At 47.0% G+C, this 27,781-nt stretch overlaps 1 pseudogene; it reads right to left on the reverse strand.

Annotated features, from left to right (window-relative positions):
• Nucleotides 1-27,781, reverse strand: part of LOC127907886 (centlein-like) — a 77,910-nt pseudogene extending 50,129 nt beyond the window's left edge.

Below are 27,781 nucleotides of genomic sequence, written 5' to 3' on the forward strand. Positions count from 1 at the left end.
GATCCAGGCAACTAAAGTACCTTTTACTTAGCGAGAAGAAAATAGGAGAATAAGAAAGAGAGAAAAAGTGTTGTTAACGCTGTGGGGGGTGGGGGGGGCTGGATTTCAATGTTTCATTTAGCATTTCATTATGTTAGCGCCGGTCTATGTGTTGATGTGGTACAGTCACACGTACTGGGACCCTCCTGCTTCCCATCAGTGTGTCTGATGAAGAACAAAAAAGGATGCTAGCATGCTAGTGGCAACAAGTAGTGCACTATATGAGAATAGGGGGCCGAGTTCCAAGTTGACGAAAAGGACAATCAGGTGTCCTCCTAAAATCACCCTCTTCAACCTAGCCCCAACTTCATTGGACTGACTGAGAGCCTCATCTTCACACCTCCTTCATTTCCAACGCTGATGAGGGGATTCGCTAGTGAGCTCTGCTTTGAACGGCTTCCCACACAATTAAGAAGTCACTGTTCATTTAGATGGCTGTCCAGAAAAGCCTGAGGTCTGCTATGTATTCTAATGTGGGTTCTACTAATCACTGCTTTACTGTAGCCAGCCAGAGAAACAGTAGCTAGCTACCCTGTGTGCAATGTGGTGACAGTGTGGGCTGATTGAGCTACGGCTACACAACTCTGCTGGTGGCCACTGATCACTTGGTTGCGGTGGCAGCCGCCAATCTGGCAACCGCTCGATCCAACCTGGCAACCATCATCCAGGCTGGTGTGTGGCTGAGCTGAGTCACATGGGCTGCTGGGTTGTCAGACCACAGCCAGAACCTTCAGGCTGAATAGAAGAACAGGGCACAGGGCCATCTTCCAGACTCTATAGAGACCTGTCTCGGTCTGTCTGCAGTGTACTCGCTGACTCACATAAAGGCATAAAGGTATCCAACTATCTAGATGAACGGCTAGCAAGGAACTAGCAAGCTCATTGTGAGAAACTCTCACAAGGATACAACTATTGTACAAGAGGAAGTTTTAGTAGGATCACTGGCCGTTCCTTCAAAACAAATGGAGATCAATCAAAAGGAGATGTAAAACTAGATTTCACCTACTTCCCAACTCCAAATCATTCACACAACTTTCACCTGAATTCTGCATTCCAGTACAAATGTGTAGATGAAGATACCAGAGGTACTACAGTAGCTATAGAAAGTAGACAAGAAGTCCAGATTGACATCGTCTGACTACTAGACAGACTGATTCCTATTCAGACTTGACCTGCTTCAGTCCCAGAGGCAGCATTGAGCATTGGCTGTAAAGCGTTAACTCCACTTCAGACATGGAGACAGAAGACAGACAGTAGTTCTCTAGCAGAGCATGGCAACATAACACACAATGGGTGTTTTTTCACCTCCTGCACCCCTTCCTCCTGCCTTCCTCTCCCTCCCTCCGAAAAAGTAGTGTTCAAAGCCGTCGCTCTTCCCTCTCTTTCCCCGTATTCAAATGAGTGTGGTGCTAGTCTCCCCCCGCCCGGCGCTCCCCCAGCCATCAGCACTTTGATCATCTCCAACAGGTAACTTCCAAACATTTCAAATTAAAATAAATCTCCGGCTAACAACCGGTGCATTAGAATTTAACAGGTGTTCGGCGAGAGGAAGTCGTTATGGAATTAGCTATTTACGCTGGAATACACACACGCCCTGTCAGTGCAATTATAGCCTGGGAAACGGAGAGGCCTCTCCCTCCTGACTGGCTGGGATACCTTGGGACGATAATCTGATCTGTTCACTTTGATGTCAGTAGGTAAGGAAAGTTAAGAGACAAAGCAGCCCAGGCGCCGGCTACATGTGCTCTGGGTAAACACTATTTAATATTGATGCCACGCATCGTTTTTATGCATAAAGATGCCTGAAAATTATGTGATCTGAGTTTCTTATGATGGAGGATTGGATGGATGGATGGATGGATGGATGGATGGATGGATGGATGGATGGACGGATGGACGGATGCTTACTTGGGTGGAAGACTGAGAGACAGGGGTGCCTTGTATTGGCAGTGTCAGAAAGAACACACACACACAAAGACTTGTAACACACACGTGCAAAAACCCTCAGTTATAAACATGCACACACACCACACACCGGCCTGGAACGAGTCTCCTCTAGAACGTAGTATTAATTACTGGGGTAACACTGCATAGCTGGACTTAATTGCTCGCTAATTGATCCATTTATATTTCAGCATTCATTCGGCTGAATTAACAGGGTTAAGTGAGACAGAGGCAATTGTAACTCACTTAACATTTGCACTGATATCTTCTGACTTCCTGTCCGGGGCGATGCTATCTGGAGGATTACCACCGTCAAATTAGACAAACACAATCAATTTGTAAAGCAGCGAATAGCAAACCGTTCTGCAAGGTGTAACACTGCTCAGATCAGCACCTGTATGTATAACATATCTCAGAGTAGGAGGGCTGGTCTAGGATCAGCCTTTAGATTATAAATCAATAAGATTACATGGCCAGGGTGGACCTGATCCTAGATCAGCAATACGACAGCCTGATATTGTCTTGCTACTGTTGTGGATCTATGGACCGTGACTGACCATGTGTGGTCTAACCAATAGGGAGGATGACTGATAAACGCATCATTAAAATATATTAAACGCTACTTTGGTTGATGGAGCTGGACAGACAGACAGACAGACAGCATCTTGTTACTCTCTACCCTCTGGGTATGAGTTGAGAAAGGGGAGAGCTGACACCATCACTACTCAACACCATTACCCATCTCCAATTAAACCTGGGCAGAGGGGAACGGCAAAATGGATGCTGCTTCTGTGATTCTATCACCTGAAGAGAATTTTTAATTGAGTCCCAGTCTAGATAGAGAGACATTGGTAGAGACATTGGAGAAAGAGAGAGAGAGAGAGAGAGAGAGAGAGAGAGAGAGAGAGAGAGAGAGAGAGAGAGAGAGAGAGAGCCCCAAGAGAGGACAGAGATCAGAAATCTACATGAAAGACACTGACATTGGGTTTGAACAGAAATGGGAAGATCAGAAGATCAAGGGTGGGCTGGATATCAAGCCAAGCGCCTGATAAGCATCTCTCTGTCTCTAAACACCACCCCCACAACGGGCTATGGTGGGCATATCACCACCCACACACTCCTGCCAGGCCGGACAATAATTACACACTGGTTGAGTGTCAGGGGGTCGGAGATTAGACGTATGTCTATATCAAGGGTGGTGTAAGTGCTGGACCATTATAAACAACTAAGACGTGACATGGGTCAAAACAAACATTCATTATTTCATCAGGCAATACTAAAAGTGTGAAAGTGCATGCAGTGGCGTGCATAAACACACACACACAGATCTGTCTGCAATGAAGAACTTCTGAGGTAGACAATATGGACACAATATGGACAATATGGACACAATATGGCCTCTGGCTGTACAGCACCCTCAATATAATCCCTGAGAAGTGTGACGCAAAATGTCTTCAACTTGCCTCTAGCTCAAACCTCTGACAGCTCACCTCAAAGTGTTTATGGTTGGTCTGCCTGGCTGGGGGACCGGCTGGGACCATGGTCTGTGGAAGCTGCTGCTGGTTGTGTGTCTGCTGTTGTTGTTGCTGTAGCTGGCCTTGGAGCTGCACAATCTGCTGTTCCTTCTGGCCCAGCTGGGTTGTCAGGGCGACGTGACTCTGGCGGAGCCGGCCTTCGTTGGATTTGAGCGCCTGGTAACATATGCTCAGCTCGTTGTAGAGCTGTGGCCACAAGTAGAGGAGAGGAGAGAAAAAGAAACACTCATCACATCGGGTGCTGACGGGACAGAGAGTCGTGACAACGATCGCTCTCCTATTTCCATGGAGAAGACGAGAGGACAGATGCTATGATCATCTGGAAGGAGGGAGGGAGAGAGAAAAGGGAAAAGGGGGTGAAGGAGAAAGTGGGAGAGTAGTGGAAAGTGTAAAACCAACCCCCTGACTGGACAGATTTTTTATCCATGTTTGTCCCACCACCTCTCCACACAGAAACTCCTGTTACAGACAGGGCTTACAGTGAATGGCTTGGCAACCATGAGATTGGCACAACATTGAACTTCTGAAGAGAGAACATGTTTACTGCCTCACTGTATTACCACTGTAAAGACAACATTGTCAGCTTGCCTTAAGGTGATGTGGTTCTGGGGGGTTGGTGATTTGGTTTTGGGGGGGGGTGATGTGGTATTGGCGGGGTGGTGATGTGGTTTTGGGGGGTTGTTGATGGTATTGGCGGGGTGGTGATGTGGTTTTAGGGTTTGGTGATGTGGTTCTGGGGGGTGGTGATTTGGTTTTGGGGTGGTGATGTGGTATTGGCGGGGTGGTGATGTGGATTTAGGGCTTTGGTGATGTGGTTTTGGGGGGGATGGTGATGTGGTTTTGGGGGGTTGTTGATGTGGTATTGGCGGGGTGGTGATGTGGTTTTAGGGGTTTGGTGATGTGGTTCTGGGGGGGGGTGATGTGGTATTGGCGGGGTGGTGATGTGGTTTTAGGGGTTTGGTGATGTGGTTTTGGGGGGATGGTGATGTGGTTTTGGGGGGTTGTTGATGTGGTATTGGCGGGGTGGTGATGTGGTTTTAGGGGTTTGGTGATGTGGTTCTGGGGGGGTGGTGATGTGGTATTGGCGGGGTGGTGATGTGGTTTTAGGGGGGTTTGGTGATGTGGTTTGGGGGGTGGTGATGTGGTTTTAGTGGGGTGGTGATGTGGTTTTGGCAGGGTGATGTGGTTTTGGGGGTGGTGATGTGGTTTTGGGGGGTTGTTGATGTGGTATTGGTGGGGTGGTGATGTGGTTTTAGGGGTTTTGTGATGTGGTTCTGGGAGAGTGGTGATGTGGTATTGGCGGGGTGGTGATGTGATTTTAGGGGTTTGGTGATGTGGTTTTGGCGGGGTGGTGATGTGGTATTGGCGGGGTGGTGATGTGGTTTTAGTGGGGTGGTGATGTGGTTTGGGCGGGGTGATGTGGTTTTGGGGGGGTTTTGGTGATGTGGTTTTGGGGGTGGTGATGTGGTTTTAGTGGGGTGGTGATGTGGTTTGTGGGGGTGATGTGGTTTTAGGGGTTTGGTGATGTGGTTTTGGGGGGTTGGTGATGTGGTTTTGGGGGGTTGTTGATGTGGTATTGGCGGGGTGGTGATGTGGTTCTGGGGGTTGGTGATTTGGTTTTGGGGGGTGGTGATGTGGTATTGGCGGGTGGTGATGTGGTTTGGGGGTTGTTGATGTGGTATTGGCGGGGTGGTGATGTGGTTTTAGTGATGGTTCTGGGGGTTGGTGATTTGGTTTTGGGGGGTGGTGATGTGGTATTGGCGGGGTGGTGATGTGGTTTGGGGGGTTGGTGATGTGGTTTTGGGGGGTGGTGATGTGGTTTTAGGGGTGGTGATGTGGTTTGGGGGTGGTGATTTGGTATTGTTTGGGGGGGTGGTGATGTGGTATTGGGGGGTGGTGATGTGGTTTTGGGGTTTGGTGATGTGGTTCTGGGGGGGGTGATTTGGTTTTGGGGGTGGTGATGGTATTGGCGGGGTGGTGATGTGGTTTTAGGGGGTTTGGTGATGTGGTTTTGGAGGGGATGGTGATGTGGTTTTGGGGTTGTTGATGTGGTATGTGGCGGGGTGGTGATGTTTTAGGGGTTTGGTGATGTGGTTCTGGGGGTGATGATGTGGTATTGGCGGGGTGGTGATGTGGTTTTAGGGGTTTGGTGATGTGGTTTTGGGGGAATGGTGATGTGGTTTTGGGGGTGGTGATGTGGTTTTAGTGGGGTGGTGATGGGTTTTGGCGGGGTGATGGTTTTGGGGGGTGGTGATGGTTTAGGGGTTTAGTGATGTGGTTTTGGAATAGTGAGGTGGTGATGTGGTATTGGCGGGGGTGGTGATGTGGTTTTAGGGGTTTGGTGATGTGGTTTTGGGGGAATGGTGATGTGGTTTTGGGGGGTGGTGATGTGGTTTAGTGGGGTGGTGATGTGGTTTTGGCGGGGTGATGTGGTTTTTAGTGATGTGGTTTTGGGGGTGGTTTTGATGTGGTTTTAGGGGTTTGGTGATGTGGTTCTGGGGGTGGTGATGTGGTATTGGCGGGGTGGTGATGTGGTTTTAGGGGTTTGGTTGGTTTTGATGTGGTTTTGGGGGGTGGTGATGTGGTTTTGGGGGGATGGTTTTGATGTGGTTTTGGCAGGGTGGTGATTGGTGGGGTGGTTTGGGGGTGGTGATGTGGTGAGCGGGGTGATGTGGTGGTTTGGGGGTTTTGATGGTGATGTGGTTTTGGGGTTGTTGATGTGGTATTGGGGTGGTGATGTGGTTTTGGGGGGTTTGGTGATGTGGTTCTGGGGGGTTGGGGGGTGGTGATGTGGTATTGGCGGGGTGAGTGATGTGGTTTTGGGGGTTGTTGATGTTTTGGCGGGGTGGTGATGTGGTTTTAGGGTTTGGTGATGGTCTTGGTGATGTGGTTTTGGGGGGTGGTGATGTGAGGGTTTGGTATTGGCGGGGTGGTGATGTGGTTTTATTAGCGGGGTGGTGATGTGGTTTTGGTTGATGTGGTTGGCGGGGGGTGATGTGGGGGTTTGGTGATGTTTTGGGGGGTTTGGGGGGTGGTGATGTGGTTTTGGTGGGGTTTTAGGGGATTTGATGTGGTATTTAGAGATAGTGTGGTTTTGGGGGGTGGTGATGTGGTTTTAGTAGGAGGTAGTGTGGTTTGGTGGGGGTGATGGTTTTAGGGGTTTGGTGATGTGGTTTGGGGGATGGTGATGTGGTTTTGGGGGTTGTTGATGTGGCGAGGTGGAATGTGGTTTAAGGGGTGGTGAGATGTGGTGGTTTTAGGGGTTTGGTGATGTGGTTGATGTGGTTCTGGGGGGTGGTGATGTGGTATTGGCGGGGTGGTGATGTGGTTTTAGGGGTTTGGTGATGTGGTATTGGAAGGGTGGTGATGTGGTTTTGGGGGTTTGGTGGTGGTTTTGGGGTGGTGATGTGGTATTGGCAGGGGTAGTGATGTGGTTTTAGGGTTTGGTGATGTGGTTTTTTTAGGGGTTTGGTGATGTGGTTAGAAGGGGGGTGATGGTATTAGCGGGGTGGTGATGTGGTATTTTGGGTGATGTGATGGTTTTGGGGGGTGGTGATGTTTTGGTATATTAGTTTTGGAAGGGGTGGTGATGTGGTTTTGGGTGTTTTGGGTTGACGATGTAGTTTTTAGTGAAAGTAGTATTGTGTGTGGTATGTGGTTTGTGGTACTGTGTGTTTTAGTAGGTAGTGATGTGGTTTTGGGGTAGTGATGTGGTTTTGGTGATGATGTGTTTTAGAGGTAGTGATGTGGTTTTGGGGGTTGGTGATGTGGTTTTAGGGGGTGGTGATGTGGTTTGTTGGTGATGGTTTTGGCGGGGTGGTGATGTGGTTTTAGGATTTCGGGGTAGAGTGTTGTGGTCATATTTGTTAGAAGTGTTAGGAGCGACTGGTTGAGTGTGCTGTGTGTTAGTACTGTGCTATACCGTGTGGTGAAGTGTATTAGTACTGTGTGTTAGTACTGTGTGCTATGGTAGTGTGTGTTAGTACTGTGTGTTAGAACTGTGTGTTAGTACTGTGTGCTGTGTGTTAGTACTGTGTGCTATGGTAGTGTGTGTAAGTGTACTGTGTGTTAGGTGTGATGTCGTGTGGTGGTGTGTGTAAGTGTGATGTCGTGTGTGCTATGGGTAGTATTTGTGTTAGTACTGTGTGTTAGTACTGTGTGCTATGGGTAGTACTGTGTGTTAGTACTGTGTGCTTAAGTGGGATTAATACTGTGTGTTAGTACTGTGTGCTATAGGTACTATGGTACTGTGTGCTATGGGTAGTGTGTTAGTAAGTACTGTGTGCTATAGGTAGTGGTGTAGTACTGTGTGTTAGTGCTATTAGTGTGTGTTATTACTGTGTGTTAGTACTGTGTGCTATGGGTATTAGACTGTGTGTTAAGTACTGTGTGCTATAGGTAGGGTGTTAGTGTGTGTAGATAGTGTTATTACTGTGTGTTATGGTGATTTGTGTTTTACTGTGTGTTAGTACTGTGTGCTATGGGTAGAGTGTGTATGTGTGTTAGTACTATGTGTGCTATGTATTAGTACTGTGTGTTAGTACTGTGTTAGTACTGTGTGTTGCTGTGTGTTATTACTGTGTGTTAGTACTGTGTGCTGTGTGTAGTACTGTGTGTTTACTGTGTGTTAGTACTGTGTGTTATTACTGTGTGTAAGTACACCTTGCTATAGGTAGTGTGTTAGTACTGTGTGTTGTGTGTTATTACTGTGTGTTAGTACTGTGTGCTATGGGTAGTGTAAGTACTGTGTGTTAGTACTGTGTGTTATTACTGTGTGTTAGTACTGTGTGCTATGGGTGAGTGTGTAGTACTGTGTGCTATAGGTAGTGTGTTAGTACTGTGTGTTATTACTGTGTGTTAGTACTGTGTGCTATGGGTAGAGAGTGTAAGTACTGTGTGCTATGGGTAGTGTGTGTTAGTGCTGTGTTATTACTGTGTGTAGTACTGTGTGCTATGGGTGGGTTAGTGTGTGTTATTACTGTGTGTTAGTACTGTGTGCTATGAGTAGAGTGTGTTGGTAGTGTGTTAGTACTGTGTGCTATGGGTAGTGTGTGTTAGTACTGTGTTAGTGCTGTGTGTTAGTACTGTGTGCTATGGGTAGTCTGTGTTAGTACTGTGTGTTAGTACTGTGTGCTATGGGTACTGTGTGTTAGTACTGTGTGTTGTGTGTGCTATGGGTAGTCTGTGTGTACTGTGTGTTAGTACTGTGGCTATGGGTAGTGTGTGTTAGTACTGTGTGTTAGTACTGTGTGCTATGGGTAGTGTGTGTTAGTATTGTGTGTTAGTACTGTGTGCTATGGGTGTGTGTTAGTACTGTGTGTTAGTACTGTGTGTTAGTACTGTGTGTTAGTACTGTGTGCTATGGGTACTGTGTGTTAGTACTGTGTGTTAGTACTGTGTGTTAGTACTGTGTGCTATGGGTAGAGTGTATTAGTACTGTGTGCTATGGGTAGTTGTTACCTTCTAATAGCAGGTGGTGTCTGCTGTGTGAGCCTCTTCCTGGTTACAGAGGACTCTGGGTATTGTAGTGTAAATGAATAGAGTGGTAATATATAGTATAGTTAGTCACCTTCTGAGGCCAGGTGATGTCTGCAGTGTGAGCCTCTTCCTGGTTACAGAGGACTCTGGGTATTGTAGTGTAAATGAATAGAGTGGTAATTTATAGTATAGTTAGTCACCTTCTGATAAGAGGTGATGTCTGCAGTGTGAGCCTCTTCCTGGTTACAGAGGACTCTGGGTATTGTAGTGTAAATTAATAGAGTGGTAATTTATAGTATAGTTAGTCACCTTCTGATAAGAGGTGATGTCTGCAGTGTGAGCCTCTTCCTGGTTACAGAGGACTCTGGGTATTGTAGTGTAAATGAATAGAGTGGTAATATATAGTATAGTTAGTCACCTTCTGATAAGAGGTGTGTCTGCAGTGTGAGCCTCTTCCTGGTTACAGAGGACTCTGGGTATTAATAGTGTAAATGAATAGAGTGGTAATATATAGTATAGTTAGTCACCTTCTGATAAGAGGTGGTGTCTGCAGTGTGAGCCTCTTCCTGGTTACAGAGGACTCTGGGTATTGTAGTGTAAATGAATAGAGTGGTAATATATAGTATACTTAGTCACCTTCTGATAAGAGGTGGTGTCTGCAGTGTGAGCCTCTTCCTGGTTGCGTAAGACTCTCTGTGTGTCCAGGTTGAGTCCTTCTAGCTGCTGGATGAGCTGGGCCTGCTCTGCAGCATGTTCACTACTCTGTCTGTACAGGGCCTGCACCTCCTGCAGCTCACGCCTGCGTAGAAACACACACACAGCAAACATCAAATACCTACTATACAAACATATTCAAAATATAAAGAATTTGTGGCATAATGACACAAGACGTTACTAAAGTACAATGACATCTTCAATCACTTCTAACACACAGAGCGTTTCCCTGAGCCGCATGTGACTGGCTGACATCTCTCAGTGACACCACGTTAAGACACAGAGTAGTTAAAAAGGTGAGATTACCCACAAGGCTCCTGGGTTTTCACCGTTTTATCATATTGACTAAAGCTTAGCCAAAGCCTGCACCATTTCCCCTCCTCTCTCCCCGACTCTGCCTCTCCAAAGCTCTCCAAAGCACATCTGGTATGCAGGGCTTATCAACTGGTTCTAGACGAGGATGTGCGTGTCGCCTCAGAGCCTCGGGGTGGAGAGACGGCTAGAGCCTCTCGCACACACTGAGCAGTTGGGCGCACACACTCACACACTACTCTAAACGGGTTTAACTGAGACTGTAGTGGATAATGAAAGCCACATAAAAGTACATCTAATTTAGCAAGATTATAAATTGATATTGGACATATTTTAATTGAGGGTCATTCCACTGTACAATTTATACTTACAAGGTATACAAAAACAACATGACAGACCAATTTGAATGCATGAAAAATATTGCCTGTGTCATTTACAGCATTGTGCATTGTATCCATGACGATGCCAAATCACAGACGTCATGGCACATCGCACAGCAGTTTACATTTATTTTTAATGCAAGGTGTCCAAGAGTGACCTGAAGGCGTCTGTCACATACAATGTATTTTTATAATGTTTTATTATCTGACCCGAGTTGGGTGACGTGTTGGTCCCTCTGTGCCACCTCCTTCTGCCTGGAGGAGAGGAGGTCTGTCAGGCTGCTGCACTGACCCTGAAGGTCTGCCACCTGCCGCTGGGCATCGCTCAGATCACCCTCCATCTCCTGCCATGGTGGAGGACAACAAGAGGACTATCAGTCAATCAATCAACTCATCAAATGTACTTGTGTCTGTTTACAGCAACAGTCGTCACAAAAAACATGCTGTAAAGTCCACAGACCACAGGTGTCAAACTCATTCCACGGAGGACCGAGTGTCTGTGGGTTTCGCTCCTCTATTGTACTTGATTGATGAATGAAGGTCACTGATTAATAAGGAACTCCCCTCACCTGGTTGTCTAGATCTTCACTGAAAGGAAAAACCTAAAAGCAGCAGACACTAGGCCCTCCAGGGAATTGGTTTTACACCCCTGGTCTAGAGGAAGCTGCACGACTCTGTTTTGTGTTTGTTCAACAAATGACGGTGACCGTTTGTATTCCTCAGTGGATTTGGTAAAGGCTTGGTGTTCCTGTTCCTAAATGAGCTTCAGAACGGCGTAGATGTGCTAATACAAAAGTCCAGGTGAAAACAACGGCCAGTGTATGACCCGTCTCTACCCTGACGGAGTCCTCTAACACGTTACGTGTTGATGTTGTGTTGCTGGACTCCACTAATGGCCAAACAACTCTTACCATTAAGAGCCAGAGAGATAAGAGGTCTGAGCACTGAGGGTCATCTTAAAACTTCACAAGAGACTCTCTCCTTTTAACGAGAGGCTACAATTACAGCGGGGCAGACCCAGCCGCCTGGCATCAAACACACAGGGGGCATCGGGACAAGTCTGACTGTAATTAAAAACAGCTTCAATCACCGACGCCGGTGAAATTAATGGCCACAATTTAATGGCAGCAAATGAGTCACCGTGAAAGTGAAAGATAGCGCTACGGATGTACCGATAACACTACTAGTACATAAACGCTAAGGATGTAGCGATAACACTACTAGTACATAAACTAAATCAGTGCATAGTTGTGACTTCTTGTAACTTTTTAATGTTCCAATCTTGAACAGACTTATCGTTCTAAATTGGTGTGGAATCCTTGTGCATTCCATGTGTTCCATCCATCTCTCAGAGTTGCATGGTATTACAGACTGGTCAGGAGCAGAGCCAGGTGATTGTCTTTCTGTCTGTGTCTGGTGATGTGATTGATGTGCGGAGTGGAGTTGTTACTAGGGACTGGCCCTGTCATAATTACACCCTGGCCCTGACTTATTCAAAGCCCCTCTCTTCTCTCTCTCCTCCTCCTTTCATCCCTCTCTGCCTGTCTCTCTCTATCTCTCTCTCGGTCTGCCTGTCACTCTCTCTGTCTGTCTCTCTCTATCTCTCTCTCTCTCTGCCTGTCTCTCTCTATCTCTCTCTCTCTCTGCCTGTCTCTCTCTAGCTCTCTCGGTCTGCCTGTCACTCTCTCTGTCTGCCTGTCACTCTCTCTGTCTGCCTCTCTCTCTCTGCCTGTCTCTCTCTCTATCTCTCGGTCTGCCTGTCTCTCTCTCTCTCTCTCTCTCTCTCTCTCTGTCTCTCTGTCTCTCTCTCTCTCTATCTCTCTCTCGGTCTGTCCTGTCTCTCTGTCTCTCTGTCTCTCTGTCTCTCTGTCTCTCTCTGCCTGTCTGCCTCTCTCTCTCTCTGCCTGTCTCTCTCTGCCTGTCTCTCTCTCTATCTCTCTCTCACCTCTCTCTCTCACCCTCTCTCTCTCTCTCTCTCTCTCTGTCTCTCTCTCTGTCTGCCTCTCTGTCTCTCTGCCTCTCTGTCTGTCTCTCTCTCTCTGCCTCTCTCTCTCTCTGCATCTCTCTCTTCTCTCTCTCTCTCTCTCTCTCTCTGTTCTCTCTCTCTCTCTCTGTCTGCCTGCCTCTCTCTCTGCCTGCCTGTCTCTCTCTCTGCCTGCCTGTCTCTCTCTCTGTCTGCCTGCTGGTTCGAGCCTCCTGAAGCAGTAAAAGTGGCCCACCCAAGCCTCCCCCTCTACTATTGATGGGCAGTTGTGGTTCTGCCCCAAGAGGAGTGGGAAGGGTAGTGGTGGTAGTGGCGGCCTCTCCTGTGGGTTGACACTGATTGGTTGTCTGACTGTTTGAACAACATGTGTCCAACGTGTTGCTGTGGTGATTCTTTGTTGCGAGGCGGATTAGAGTGAGAGAGTAAAGTTGATACATAATAATGATGAGGGGGAGAGATGCATATCACGATTCTGCTAATAAGCTACACGAATAAGGAGAGAGGACTAAAACACTACAGTCGTCCAGTGATCACATCGGGGGACTTGGCCGGGGCTCGGCTTCTTCTTTTCCTCACCAGACGAGACTTGGGTCCAAAATGTTAAAAGTAATTATTTCTCCCACCTGGAACAGGGCCATCAATATTTAAAATGTGTGCTTTGAGAGAGGAATTATTTGACATTCATATATTGAGGAGGGAGAAATAAGGAGGTTCAAGGTGTGTAGAAGAAACGGAACCCTTCCTCTGTGTGTGTGTGTGTGTGTGTGTGTGTGTGTGTGCGTGCGTGCGTGCGTGCGTGTGTGTGTGTGAGTGTGTGTGTGTGTGTGTGTGTGTGTGTGTGTGTGTGTGTGTGTGTGTGTGTGCGTGCGTGCGGTATGCGTGGCGGCGGCGTGGGCGGCGTGCGTATGGTGCGGCGTGTGTGTCTGTATATATATATACACACATGGGTTGGTCCCCAGTTCCCCCTCCACATGGCATCTCTCTGCGTGTTACCTTGACTTTGGCATCCGCGGAGTCTCTCTCCCTCTCCGTGTCTCCTCTCCTGCCTCTGTGCCTGCTCCAGGTCGCCTCGCAGGGCAGAGCAGCAGGACTCTAATGCCTCCTTCTCCTCTCTGTGCCTCCTCTCCTGCCTCTGTGCCTGCTCCAGGTCGCCTCGCAGGGCAGAGCAACAGGACTCTAATGCCTCCTTCTCCTCCTCCAGGGCCTCTTCTCTCCTCCCCCTCTCCTCCTTCACATCCTGAACGAAGAAGAGGGGGCAGGGAGTCACAGGGCCAGATAAACAACACAGACGGATGAAGAGAGGGAGAGAAGGGGAGAGAAGGAGAGAGAGAGGAGAAAAAAAAGTAGCATGGGGTTTTGAGGAGGATGAGATGGGATGAATATGTAGAATGTAAAGTCAGTGCTATTCTGTGCTTGGTTGGGGCCTCCGCTGCTCAGCTCCACTGTGGCCACCCCATGTGGCTCTCACGCATGTCTGATTGACAAGGTCACCTGTGCTGTGAGGCTGTGAGGGCCAGGGCTAACTGTGAGGCAGGTAACAGTGGCCACGCAGATTCTCCCTTTAATGACAGGACTCCTAATGAGAACACACTTCACTACAACATCCATTACATCTGATCCCAGCCTCCTTTGATGGTTCCCCCGCTCTCGGAGTTGGATTTGATGTTTTATTTTATCAGCGAGACCCCGCAATGCAAAGACGCATCCGCGGACCTCGAGATCACTCCTTTATTAATGAATCATAGCCAGGGTCCCACCAGGGCCGTAATTAGGGATAAGCCACATCACACGAACGCCTTACTTTCACTCCCTCCATGGTCGATCATTAACTATTTATCTATAGGCAAGTTATCGACTTCTCTCTCTCCCTGGCTATCTCTGGCTTTTCGGCATTCTCCGTCTGCTCAAACCCCTCAGTTTGGAGACATGTCAGAGAGAGAGAGAGATGAACCGATGAGAGAGAGAGGGAGAGAGAGAGAGAGAGAGAGAGAGAGAGAGAGAGAGAGAGAGAGAGAGATGAAGCGGTGAGAGAGAGAGAGAGAGAGAGAGAGAGAGAGAGAGAGAGAGAGAGAGAGAGAGAGAGAGAGAGAGATGAAGCCGGTGAGAGAGAGAGAGAGAGAGAGAGAGAGAGATGAAGCGGTGAGAGAGAGAGAGAGAGAGAGAGAGAGAGAGAGAGAGAGAGAGAGAGAGAGAGAGAGAGAGAGAGAGAGAGAGAGAGAGAGAGAGAGAGAGAGAGAGAGAGAGAGAGAGATGAAGCGGTGAGAGAGAGAGAGAGAGAGAGAGAGAGAGAGAGAGAGATGAAGCGGTGAGAGAGAGAGAGAGAGAGAGAGAGAGAGAGAGAGAGAGAGAGAGAGAGAGAGAGAGAGAGAGAGAGAGAGTGAGAGAGAGAGAGAGAGAGAGAGAGAGAGAGAGAGAGAGAGAGAGAGAGAGAGAGAGAGAGAGAGAGAGAGAGAGAGAGAGATGAGAGAGAGAGAGAGAGAGAGAGAGAGAGAGAGAGAGAGAGAGAGAGAGAGAGAGAGAGAGAGAGAGAGAGAGAGAGATGAAGCGAGAGAGAGAGAGAGAGAGAGAGAGAGAGAGAGAGAGAGAGAGAGAGAGAGAGATGAGAGAGAGAGAGAGAGTGAGAGAGAGAGATCTGGCCCACTCCAGAGCGAGAAAACACATAGTCCATGTTTCTTTCCCTCCCCTGCCTCTAAGTGATTTTGAGGCCTCAGGCTACAGCAGCCCTGGGGAAAATGTCCTGTTTGGTGTCACAGTGAAGACTAGTGGTTGCCTACAAGGAGCCAGAGCGTAGAGGCTTCAAAGCTCAAAGCGGAGGCAGGCAGGCGGGTGCCACTGGAAATTTGTTCCAAAACCTTAAGTTCTTGACTCTTATTCCCCAGCTTGCGGCGCAGAGCTGCCAGCTCCTTCTTCACTAGGCCTCTGTCCTCGTCCACAGCCATCTTCCTCTGGACCAGGTTGGTGATCTCCTGCTGCCCTGTCACTTCTGTTTCCAGCCAACGGAGGGAGTGGGGGAGAGGGGGAGAGAGAGAGAGCGAGGAGGAGAGAGAGCGAGAGAGCGAGAGAGAGATTGAGAGAGGATTATAGATGGAAAGAGAAAAAGAGAGAGAGAGACGACGTTAGTCATCAACAGCAATCTTGGGCAGCGGGAGGGAATAAACTATTTATGGATCTTGGAAGGAAGTAGGCATTACAGTAACTACAGGGGTCCCATTTTGGATCAATCAGAGGCTCCAATTGACAGAGAGGGTGACATTTAGTATGAGCTCCTGTTATCAAATGGCCACTAGCGAGGAAGACACAGCTGGATCTCAAGTGAGAGGTCTTTAATCTACTCCACATCTAACCACTCTATCCCACTCATCTTCTGTGTCAGTTGGGTTCAGATCTGGCAGATACTGACAAGGCCCCGTGACCGCCAGAACCTTCCTTCTAGCCCCGATCTCACAACAGGTGCTGAAGGAGACCCTTCACAAGCCCTCGCTTTCATAATACTGGCCTCAGTAAACTCCTCCGCACACATGAGCCAACTTCATGTACTGTAGGCCTCACACTACTGTATGTGCTAACCTCATTACTTACAATGTTACACAATGAGCCAATTATATAGAATAAGAGCACTCTAATACTGTCTAATAGGTGTAGGCCTGTATATAGAATAATGAACTACTGCTCTGTACATTTACAATACAGTTAGCATGATAGCCAATCAAAACGATGCTTCTCATCTTTACTAACAAACTAGAACAAAGGAATCAAAAGGATGAAAAATGGTTCCATAATTTGAATGATCCATCTTTTTTTTCTGTTCCTGCCGCCTCAGTCTTCTGGCAGCCCATAGCTGGGCGACTGCAGGAGGAGAGAGAGGGGAGGCCGCTCCCTTTAACACTGCATCAGCTGGGCTCTGGCATGGCAGTAATCCACTGCAGGCTGCGGGTAGCTCCAAAAATAACACCATGCTCTGGGGATGCAATTAATTGCCATGTTGGGGGAATCGCCTCAAATCTTTTCCAAGATGGTGGATTTACTAGACGCTTCATCTCCGTTCGCCATGCAAAACGGGGTTTTAATAGAGATTTATACGGCTTAAGTAGAAATAAATTCAAGCGTTGATAATGAGGTGGCGTGAGAACAATTTCAACTCCAGTAGTGTTCGATTGGTAAGAAAAAGGTTTAGGGGAAGTTAAAGAGGTCGAGGACAGAGAGATTAGCATTAAAAAAAATTCCCAGTGCAGTTAAAAATGAAAGCTAATTATGTTACAAAAATGGAAGGAGTGGAGACGAAGAGAGCGGAGAAAGACAGAGAGGGAGAGAGAGAGAGAGAGAGGTAGTGAGAGAAAGAAAAATAAGTAGAAAGAGAGAGAGGTAGAGAGAGGAGAGAGAGGGAGAAAGAGAGAGAGAGAGCGGGGGAAAGATGAGAGAGAGAGAGGAAAGAGGTAAAGAGAGAGGAGGAGAGAGAGAGAGAGAGAGAGAGAGAGAGAGAGAGAGAGAGAGAGAGAGAGAGAGAGAGAGAGAGGAGAGGTAAAGAGAGGAAAGGAGAGAGGAGGAGGAGAGGGAGGGGAGAGGTAAAGAGAGGAAAGGGGGAGAGAGAGAGAGAGCGAGAGAGAGAGAGAGAGAGAGAGAGAGAGAGAGAGAGAGAGAGAGAGAGAGAGAGAGAGGGAGAGGAGGGAGAGGTAAAGAGAGGAAGGGAAGAGAGAGAGAGGGGGGTAAAGAGAGGAAAAAAAGGGGAGAGAGAGAGAGAGAGAGAGAGAGAGAGAGAGAGAGAGGTAAATAGAGGAAAGGAGAGAGAACGCCAGTGTCTCAGGGTAACGGGAGCCCAGAGAGAGGGGGGGCAAAGAGAGGAAAGGGAGAGAGAGGAGCAGAGAGGGGAGAGGTAAAGAGAGGAAAGGGGGGAGAGAGGGGGTGAAGAGAGGAAAGGGGGGAGAGAGAGAGAGAGAGAGAGAGAGAGAGAGAGAGAGAGAGAGAGAGAGAGAGAGAGAGATGAAGCTTTGGAGAGAGAGAGAGAGAGATGAGATGCGGTGAGAGAGAGAGAGAGAGAGAGAGAGAGAGAGGAGAGAGAGGGGGGGGTGGCAAGAGAGGAAAGGAGAGAGAGAGAACGAGGGGGGCACCGGAGTCTAGAGAGAGTGAGAGAAGGGGATGGTTATAGAGAGGAAATGGAGAGAGAGGAGAGAGAGAGAGGGGGAGAGGTAAAGAGAGGAAAGATAGAGAAAGAGAGGAAAGGAGAGAGAGAGAGAGAGAGAGGTAAGAAGAGAGGAGAGAGAGGAGAGAGAGAGAGAGAGAGAGAGAGAGAGAGAGAGAGAGAGAGGAAAGGGGGAAAGGGGAGAGAGAGAGAGAGAGAGAGAGAGAGAGAGAGAGAGAGAGAGAGAGAGAGGGGGGGAGGTAAAGAGAGGAAAGGGAGAGAGAGAGAACGTCAGTGTCTCAGGGTAACGGAGCCTAGAGAGAGAGGGGGTAAAGAGAGGAAAGGGGGAGAGAGGAGAGAGGAAAGGGAGAGAGAGGAGAGGAGAGGAAAGGAGAGAGGAGAGAGAGAGAGAGAGAGAGAGAGAGAGAGAGAGAGAGGTAGCGAGAGGAGGAAAAAAGAAGAAAAGGAAAGACGATAGTGAAAGTTGGAGTGGAGACATTGAGAGGGATAGCGTGAGGTCCTGTGTGGACTCAGCAGACCATCACATCTCCAGAACAGTACAGGGGGAAAAACCAATTAATCACCATTTGGGTTCCTTTGGCCCAAATCTGGACGAGATGATGAATGTCAGTGGTCTGTGTGACACTGCACACAATCCTGACTATTAATGAGCTTCGCAAATAGGCCAGAACTTCACCGACCAGAATTTCTACTGCTCTTATAAAGAACTTTGGGGTGGGGGTGGAGTGCTGCTACTTTCAAGGTATAGTTTAGAAGTGAAGGGGCATGAAATTAACCAGTTATTACACTTATCTCCATGGTTACTTACTTAATAATACAATGTATTCGTAATATTCTAAACAGTTTGTTGTTTCTGCAGGCACACAAGATGTTGTTGAGGAATATTATGCAGTGAGTGGGAACATACTGTCAGGTCTATTAAGACTTGAGCGGTGTCCAGTGGTCATCAAGGTAGCCTGGTGGTTAAGACTTGGCCAGTAACCGAAGGTTGCTGGTTCAAATCCCTAGGTGAAAAATCTGCAGATGTGCCCTTGAGCAAGGCACCCCCAAATATCCCTGTAAGTTACTTTGGATGAGATCTGCTTAAATGACAGAAAAAACTGATATAAAAATGTTGATGGCGCGGCAGAATGAATGAACCTGCCTGCGTCCTTCCTTCATTCTCAGTGACAGTTTGACCGATAACATGTTTGAAATCTGTGCCAGCACTCTTTTTCTCAGAACAAACAGAGCAGTGGTAAGAAAATTATGTGCAACCTCTATTGTGCTCCACAGCTCTGGCTAATTGTACATAGCTACATAGCTAAACCAGTGTTAAGATGAGTGAGGAGGGCGGGATAAACACACTGTTAAAGAGCTGCTGATGATAGCATTTAGCGCCCGTCTCTCTGGGAGCGAATGGGATGAAGTTAGCGTAGCATTAGCCAGCTGACAGAGAAGATTGCTAATGTAATGACAGAAACTGACAGATGCTGCTGTTAAGGGACGGTGATTAAGGGTAAATTACAGTGCGTCGCCGTAATCATTATCTGTCCTAGCAGCCCATAGAAGACACTTACTGAGCCACTGTTAGAGGTGGGCATAGAGTTAGAACCTGCGCTAGTGATAGGGTTTGCCTCAGACAAACCCGAGGCTTATGGGTATTTTATATAACAGGACTGACTGTAGGTTAGACTGGACTTGCACTCTCACTCAGACAGACATTATATTTCAATGCATCCCTTCATATCAAATGGAAGAGAAATTCCTATGAGAGATTTCTCTGTTCAGACATCAGGATACGACGTAGACATGGTTCACTCACTATGCATTCCACATGTCATAACAACAATACCTGGTCCAGCTCCTGGATCTTGTAGTCTTTGGCCTGCAGGATCTCCAGCACCTTGCGGTCCTTGGCTTCAGCTTTCCATTTCTCTCTGTTGGGGACGCAGAGAAACATAGAAATATAATGTTAATCTATGTCATTCTAGTTCTATGCAGAGTCATACAATCTGTCATTCTATTTCTACGGAGAGAGAGAGAGCGGCAGAGCGGTGAAGTGACTGCGAGGCCCAGAGCTGAAGCATCGTTAGCAGCTCGTCTGCAACAACTCTCTGGTCCTGCTAATGATGATGGGTTTCATTTGGAGGCATAAGGGTGATGTGGTAGTGACAGACCCACTGACAGGATCTAGCATATGGCAAACGACAGCAAACAAGCTCATCTGAGGGGAAATGATAACTTCATTCGTATAATCAACGGGAAAACCCATTCAGTGCACAGGTTTACAGAGTATTGAATGTTATCAGAACAGGGCTCCGGGCAGCCGAGCGGAAATGGAGGAAAACTCGCCTCCCTGCGGACCTGGCATCCTTTCACTCCCTCCTCTCTACATTTTCCTCCTCTGTCTCTGCTGCTAAAGCCACTTTCTACCACTCTAAATTCCAAGCATCTGCCTCTAACCCTAGGAAGCTCTTTGCCACCTTCTCCTCCCTCCTGAATCCTCCTCCCCCTCCCCCCTCCTCCCTCTCTGCAGATGACTTCGTCAACCATTTTGAAAAGAAGGTCGACTTGACATCCGATCCTCGTTTGCTAAGTCAAATGCCACCGCTGGTTCTGCTCACACTGCCCTACCCTGTGCTCTGACCTCTTTCTCCCTCTCTCTCCAGATGAAATCTTGCGTCTTGTGACGGCCGGTCGCCCAACAACCTGCCCGCTTGACCCTATCCCCTCCTCTCTTCTCCAGACCATTTCGGAGACCTTCTCCCTTACCTCACCTCGCTCATCAACTCATCCCTGACCGCTGGCTACGTCCCTTCCGTCTTCAAGAGAGCGAGAGTTGCACCCCTTCTGAAAAAACCTACACTCGATCCCTCCGATGTCAACAACTACAGACCAGTATCCCTTCTTTCTTTTCTCTCCAAAACTCTTGAACGTGCCGTCCTTGGCCAGCTCTCCCGCTATCTCTCTCAGAATGACCTTCTTGATCCAAATCAGTCAGGTTTCAAGACTAGTCATTCAACTGAGACTGCTCTTCTCTGTATCACGGAGGCGCTCCGCACTGCTAAAGCTAACTCTCTCTCCTCTGCTCTCATCCTTCTAGACCTATCGGCTACCTTCGATACTGTGAACCATCAGATCCTCCTCTCTACCCTCTCCGAGTTGGGCATCTCGGCGCGGCCCACGCTTGGATTGCGTCCTACCTGACAGGTCGCTCCTACCAGGTGGCGTGGCGAGAATCTGTCTCCTCACCACGCTCTCACCACTGGTGTCCCCCAGGGCTCTGTTCTAGGCCCTCTCCTATTCGCTATACACCAAGTCACTTGGCTCTGTCATAACCTCACATGGTCTCTCCTATCATTGCTATGCAGACGACACACAATTAATCTTCTCCTTTCCCCCTTCTGATGACCAGGTGGCGAATCGCATCTCTGCATGTCTGGCAGACATATCAGTGTGGATGACGGATCACCACCTCAAGCTGAACCTCGGCAAGACGGAACTGCTCTTCCTCCCGGGGAAGGACTGCCCGTTCCATGATCTCGCCATCACGGTTGACAACTCCATTGTGTCCTCCTCCCAGAGCGCTAAGAACCTTGGCGTGATCCTGGACAACACCCTGTCGTTCTCAACTAACATCAAGGCGGTGGCCGATTCCTGTAGGTTCATGCTCTACAACATCCGCAGTACGACCCTGCCTCACACAGGAAGCGGCGCAGGTCCTAATCCAGGCACTTGTCATCTCCCGTCTGATTACTGCAACTCGCTGTTGGCTGGGCTCCCTGCCTGTGCCATTAAACCCCTACAACTCATCCAGAACGCCGCAGCCCGTCTGGTGTTCAACCTTCCCAAGTTCTCTCACGTCACCCCGCTCCTCCGCTCTCTCCACTGGCTTCCAGTTGAAGCTCGCATCCGCTACAAGACCATGGTGCTTGCCTACGGAGCTGTGAGGGAACGGCACCTCAGTACCTCCAGGCTCTGATCAGGCCCTACACCCAAACAAGGGCACTGCGTTCATCCACCTCTGGCCTGCTCGCCTCCCTACCACTGAGGAAGTACAGTTCCCGCTCAGCCCAGTCAAAACTGTTCGCTGCTCTGGCCCCCAATGGTGGAACAAACTCCCTCACGACGCCAGGACAGCGGAGTCAATCACCACCTTCCGGAGACACCTGAAACCCCACCTCTTTAAGGAATACCTAGGATAGGATAAAGTAATCCTTCTCACCCCCTTAAAAGATTTAGATGCACTATTGTAAAGTGGCTGTTCCACTGGATGTCATAAGGTGAATGCACCAATTTGTAAGTCGCTCTGGATAAGAGCGTCTGCTAAATGACTTAAATGTAAATGTAAGTGAATATGCCAAGTGCATGTAGTCTGTCACCCTATAATAGCATATTATTTTAATGTACATTAAATGACAGTTTCAAAACAAAACACAGAAACCCTCAATATCAAGCAAATATCTGTGCAATAGGCACATAACTGATGTTGTTTAACTCAGGCAAACACATTACAACAAAGAGGGCCTTAAAGAAAAGCAGGTCACAGGAAAAGAAGATAAACCCAAAGTTGTGTGTTCAAACACTCAGCGGGCTCCCTGGGCGCAGGCAGACAGGCAGGCAGGCAGGCAGACAGACAGACAGACACCAGAAGTATGTCAATCAGCACCCCAGTGTCATTTCACTGTTCTCCAGATAAGGTAATTACCAGGACCACATCAAACCTGGAATCCTATTCAGCACACACACACACACACAAACTTTTCCTCGCTCTCTCTCCGCCCCATTGGGCCATGCAGCAGCAGCCTCCTCCAGCAGCATATCTTTCATTCTGGCTGAGGCCTCTTTTCTCCTGTTCACTGTTTGGGGAGAGGAGACAAAAGAATAACGATTGGGGCCAGTTTGTTTCAACAGCTTCTTGAGATCACCAGGGAACCCCCACCTCTCCCTATTCCTCCACCCCAATCCAGGCTCCTCTCCCCCATGCCATGGCTGGCTCTCCCCGGAGGGACATTGAAATGAATGCCTGGTCTCCTCGGAGTCAAGCGCTACCTTGTATCCTTTGCCGTGTTAACCGTGTCCTGAGCAGCCATCCAATCGCTACAAGACCAGCTGGAATCCCCCACAGGCCCGGCGCTTGACTGGAGTCGGCGCAATTATCATGTCAATATACCCGCCGTGTGCAGCGCGGTGCCAGTGTGCTGATAGACTACACACACACACTCTCTGGGTGCATGTTACCTAGGCCCCTGTGGACCAACATGCTTTGTTGGGTTTCCCTAGCCGGAGCTATGGGGGATGGGGAAACTGCCTGAGACACAGACAGAGAGAGGATCCTGAACCTGGCACACATGTTTTCCCCCTGAAACCAACTGTCTGAGGCTCCTGCCAACTGACACGCTTTATTTTGTGTCTGATGCTCCAAAAGGCAGGGGAATGTAGAATACAGGCCTACTAGACCTACTACATGAAAAGGAGACAAAATATTGGTATAATTGTCTTTTTTTACTACATTTAGCATGAAAAGGACTCCACATCTAGGTCTACTACAGTACATTGAAATGCTTGTTATGAACAGAAATGAACAGTCTTTATTAAGAAATGAAATCCTGCACCACGATTCTTTAGAATCTTCATTCTGTGTACGAGGAGCTTGGTGTGGCTTTACGAAAAAAAAAACATTTTGACACAGAATTTTAAATCAAACAACTTTTCCAACAGAAGTTTTTAAAAGAACAGACATGCCTGAACTCACACTACTACCGTGTATGACTGCAGTAGTTGAAATACCTGAACCCCTGTTCTTTCCAACCAGTTCCCATGCTGATGTATTCTGTGAGGCTTAGCCGCCCCTCGCAAAAGGTCATCTTCAATCTAACGTTTTATCCCGTTAAAAAAACGAAGCACTTGGCAGTGAACGTTTTCCCAGTTTTAGAATGGGAGCCGAGCGAGACTGTTTTCATTAACGTGGGTGGTTTCCATGGCTGAGCAGCTAGACTGGAGATAAGAGGGCTTTAAGGAGCATCTGCACTATTCAGCCGTAAACCCACCAGAATGTCCAAGGTGTCTCGCACACGCAACCTTGGGATAACTTTCAGCAGACGTACTTCCCTACCTACCCTGTTTCCCTTTGGAGATGGGATTTCTGGGAGATCTTAAAGGCCCTGAACATTTCTTCACAGGTTGTAGTATGGAGATGAGTTACAGGCCATGCTTCCAGAGATATAACGTATGGGTGAGAGGGAACCGTGACATTTCGGAGCAGTTTCAATTACTAACTCACCGTTCGACCACGAGGCTGACGGCCTGGGTCAGGTCCGGATTGGCTACTTGGAGGCGTTTCCATAGGGACCACACAAACTCCTTGTCAGCCTGTGAAAAGAACAAACAATTTCATGGTTATAAGATTTCACGGTTATGAATGATTATACTCAAATCTTATTATTATGACTAAATCAAATCATTATGTTAAAAATGTGGCATGTGGTAGTCTTAATGAACCTCACAGCCACATAACATAGAAATACTGAAATTCATTTCCTATTTCTCGACATCTTTTTCTGAAATAATAACACTATTTCTCACATCTTAAAATGTCATTAGTGAGAGGCGATGTTATAGCAATTCTAAATTAAATACAAATAATTCAATGAGATGCTTGAACATATTAGCATATATGGGGGGAAACAACCCAATCAATAATTCAAATGGCTTGTACAAAATAAAACTTTAGATGTGGTGTGCCTTCTAATCATGGTGCTGTCTTTACAGAGAGATTACATTACTGGAGTGTGACCTTCGGCTCAAGGGGAGGCTACATTGACACTTGTCATTATGCACAATTCATGAGTGGGGAGTTAGAGATCAAACCAAAACAGCAGTTAAAGCAGCATATCCCTTATTAATAAAGTGCATCTGATTCTGGACGGTTTTCTCTGCAGCTCTGAAGTAACTAGCGGAGGAGAAGCACTAAACTGATGACAGAAAGAGTCCTGGAAGGCGCAGAGACACCTGAGAGCCTCTGCCCCTGACACATTTCACATTCAAATTCACATTCGCCGCTCCCAAAAAACGGCGTTCCATTTTTTTTTTCATAAGCTACATTACATTTAATGAGAAACATCTAAAAACTACATTTTCGGCACACTAAAAGATAGAATTATGCCGAATCGACTTAATATAAAATCATCTGTTAAATTATTTTCACATCATCACAAGATGAAAAGTCATCACTCCCACTGGAATCTACTGGTCTCCAAGTAGCACATGAATTTTAAAACCCCATTCAAAAGTGTCTAATCAATTATTTACTAAATGGCGGAGGCAGACCTTGGTAGACCATGGGCTGAACATACAAAGTGGAGAGGGCAGAGTCGATCCTTATTGGATGAATAGAGATCTCACCAATCCTGGTCCTGCACTGCCGTTAATGACAAATTAAGAAATGGAGGCCTGACATCAAATAGGTGGTCTCGCTTCTCCTGGCCTATGGCTGCCATTAGCCCTTACATACTGACAGTCAGACTCCTGGCCAGGACCCTCACCACCCATATCAAGGGCTTCTCCACAGTATTAGAGATGTATTGAATGTGTTTTTGATGATCACTGAATTATTAATTGTAATTGCAGACCTTGAAAGACCATGGGCTAAACATACTAAGTGGGCCTGGAATGCAGCCACATATTAATAAAATTAGCATGGTCAAGTAGGAACATTTTCTGGCCGACAGACGGGCCACTTTGTAGTTAATGGTGGTCCTGAGAACGCTGTGCCAGAGAATTTACATTAATGGCATTTCAAATGCCACGATTTGAATGGTACACGGTACAACTAACACTGTCTAACAGTCACTAAGAGACAGACAGAATCATTGATGCTCTCTCTCTCCCCAGACCACCGAGGAGAAGTGATTCATGTCAATTCAATAGATGAGAAATACAGTAACTGGTTGATGTAATGGAGGCCGTGAGTGACTTCGGTCTGGATCAGGTCTGACAGACAGACCATACAAAGTAGTCCCTTGTAACTCAGTTGGTAGAGCATGATGCTTACAACGCCAGGGTTCTGGGTTCGAGTCCCACAGGGGACCAGTATGAAAATGTATACACTCACTCGCTCTGGATAAGAGTGTCTTGTAAAATCTACAAATGCTGGTCAGTGCTTTATACTGTACCTTGAAAATAGTAATACTCCCTTCAATATATTTTGGGATCATTGGACAGGAAAAGGCACAATTCATTTTTTGTTTGTTTTATTAAACAAGTTTAAAAGATTGACGTTTCAACCTTCAATGGCCTTCTTCGGAATCTCAGAACACATCAAGAAACAATACATTAACTACTGTAAACAAGCAATGATCTATGCTGGACTCAAAAGACAGAGTCTTGTATAGTATAGAGTGAAATATTTGTCCATATATTTGCCCATATACACACACTCACAGAGGTGAGCTTCTCCAAGATGTGCGTGTGAATATGCAAAGTGAGACACTGATTCCAGGTAAATCCACCGTTTATGCTTTTAGGCACCACCTGGTGGCGAGCCTGTAACGACAAGACAGCATCTCTCCATCACAGCATCAGAGAGAGAGATGACATTTGTAATGTCTTTACTGTTTTGAAACTGTTGTATGTGTAATGTTTACTGAGACTTTATATATTCTTTGTATGTTGTTCAGGCAATGGATGCCAATAAAGCCCTTGAATTGTTGAATTAGACTATGTTCTAGATGGAAATATAATGTGTAGATCAAATGTGTTTGTGATTAACTGGGAGTTCAGTTCTATAAATCAGTTTCTATCTGCAATGTTCTAAACGCTGAAACTCACTGATTAGCCTATGACCCAAATCTGAAATGGTATAGCCTATGGTGCAGGGAATGTGCAGTAGCAAGGAAAAGGGCAAAAAGATGAACTTCATGTAAATCTATCATTGCTATTGTGGTTACAGAGTTAGATGTATTACCTAAGTTGGTGCTGTATGGCTCAGTTGGTAGAGCATGGCGCTTGCACCGCCAGGGTTGTGGGTTCGATTCCTGGGCCCCCCATATGTAAAAAGAATGTATGCACACATGACTAAGTCAAAGCGTCTTCTAAATATCATATAAGTTACATCTATCAATATTTTCCTATGTTTATTAGGATCTTGCCTTGTGTATTTGTAAGCACTTAGAAACTGTTCACTTGTGAAGTAGCTAACGCAGGTTGAGATGTTGTGTATAAACTGATTTATTTTAAAACACAGAAAATGTTGGCAACAACATAGCTAGATTCAGCTGTTGACAACATAAACAATACCATCCAGCACAGTCACCTGGCATTGCACTAACTCCTCAGACAAACTCCTCACTTCTTCCTTCAGCAGCATGATGTGACTGCTGTCTCTAGTAGCCATCATAGAGCTGGAAAATAGAAAAAGAAAAGAAAATGATGGAGGCAGTACACATTTTCTCATCAATATACAGTAAGCTTCAGCGTTACAGTAGAAAGCTAGCTAGAGACAACACTATCTAGATATACATTAGATTAGACTGTATAGTAATATCGAGCCCGTAGTGATCAATGTTGTTGCTGCACTATTGATTTGGGAATAACGTTAGAGCTCTAGTGACAGAGACAAGTCAACAGGTGTTACTAATTGTCCTCAAGACTAGTTCCATTCAGCTAGGTGGTCGTCTAATATTACATTTTCGTAGCTAGAAAAGTTAGCTAGCTACATATGGTCCTGTACCGGGAGTACATTTTCGTATGTAGCCTAGCTTCACTTCAACAAAGGACAAAAGGGAGAAGTAACTTTGAAGAGACCATAGAGACTAGCTGGTTTGCCAGTTAGCTAGCGAGCTAACGTTAGCTAGCCTATAACTGAAGTGAAGCACGACCGTGCACTGCAACAGGTGTTCTACTCTGTTTAGTTAGCCAGTCGGCGGTAAGTAAACAAAGATTACCTTGGGTGTTGACAACTTTCTCAGTTCGGAGAGAGTAGCTAACGTTACAAAGCAAAGTAGGAAGAGCTAACGTTAGCGGCTGGCTAAGTTGAACGATAACGTTACATGTCAAAAGTCCATGCATTGAACAGCATCATTGTAGACGGCAAGCATACGTATCCTAAATAACAACTGTATTTTTATCCGTGCATATAGGGTATGTATTGCTGTCTACAAAATATTGCAAGACGAAATGTACACTTTGAGTGAATCACACTGTTGTCAATAGCTACCGAGACGCCTTTTCCATTTCAAACAAGCGCGCTGTTTTCCGTTTTTTACTTCCCCATACG

This window comes from Oncorhynchus keta, chromosome 16, assembly GCF_023373465.1.
Source record: "Oncorhynchus keta strain PuntledgeMale-10-30-2019 chromosome 16, Oket_V2, whole genome shotgun sequence".
Classification (NCBI taxonomy): domain Eukaryota; kingdom Metazoa; phylum Chordata; class Actinopteri; order Salmoniformes; family Salmonidae; genus Oncorhynchus; species Oncorhynchus keta.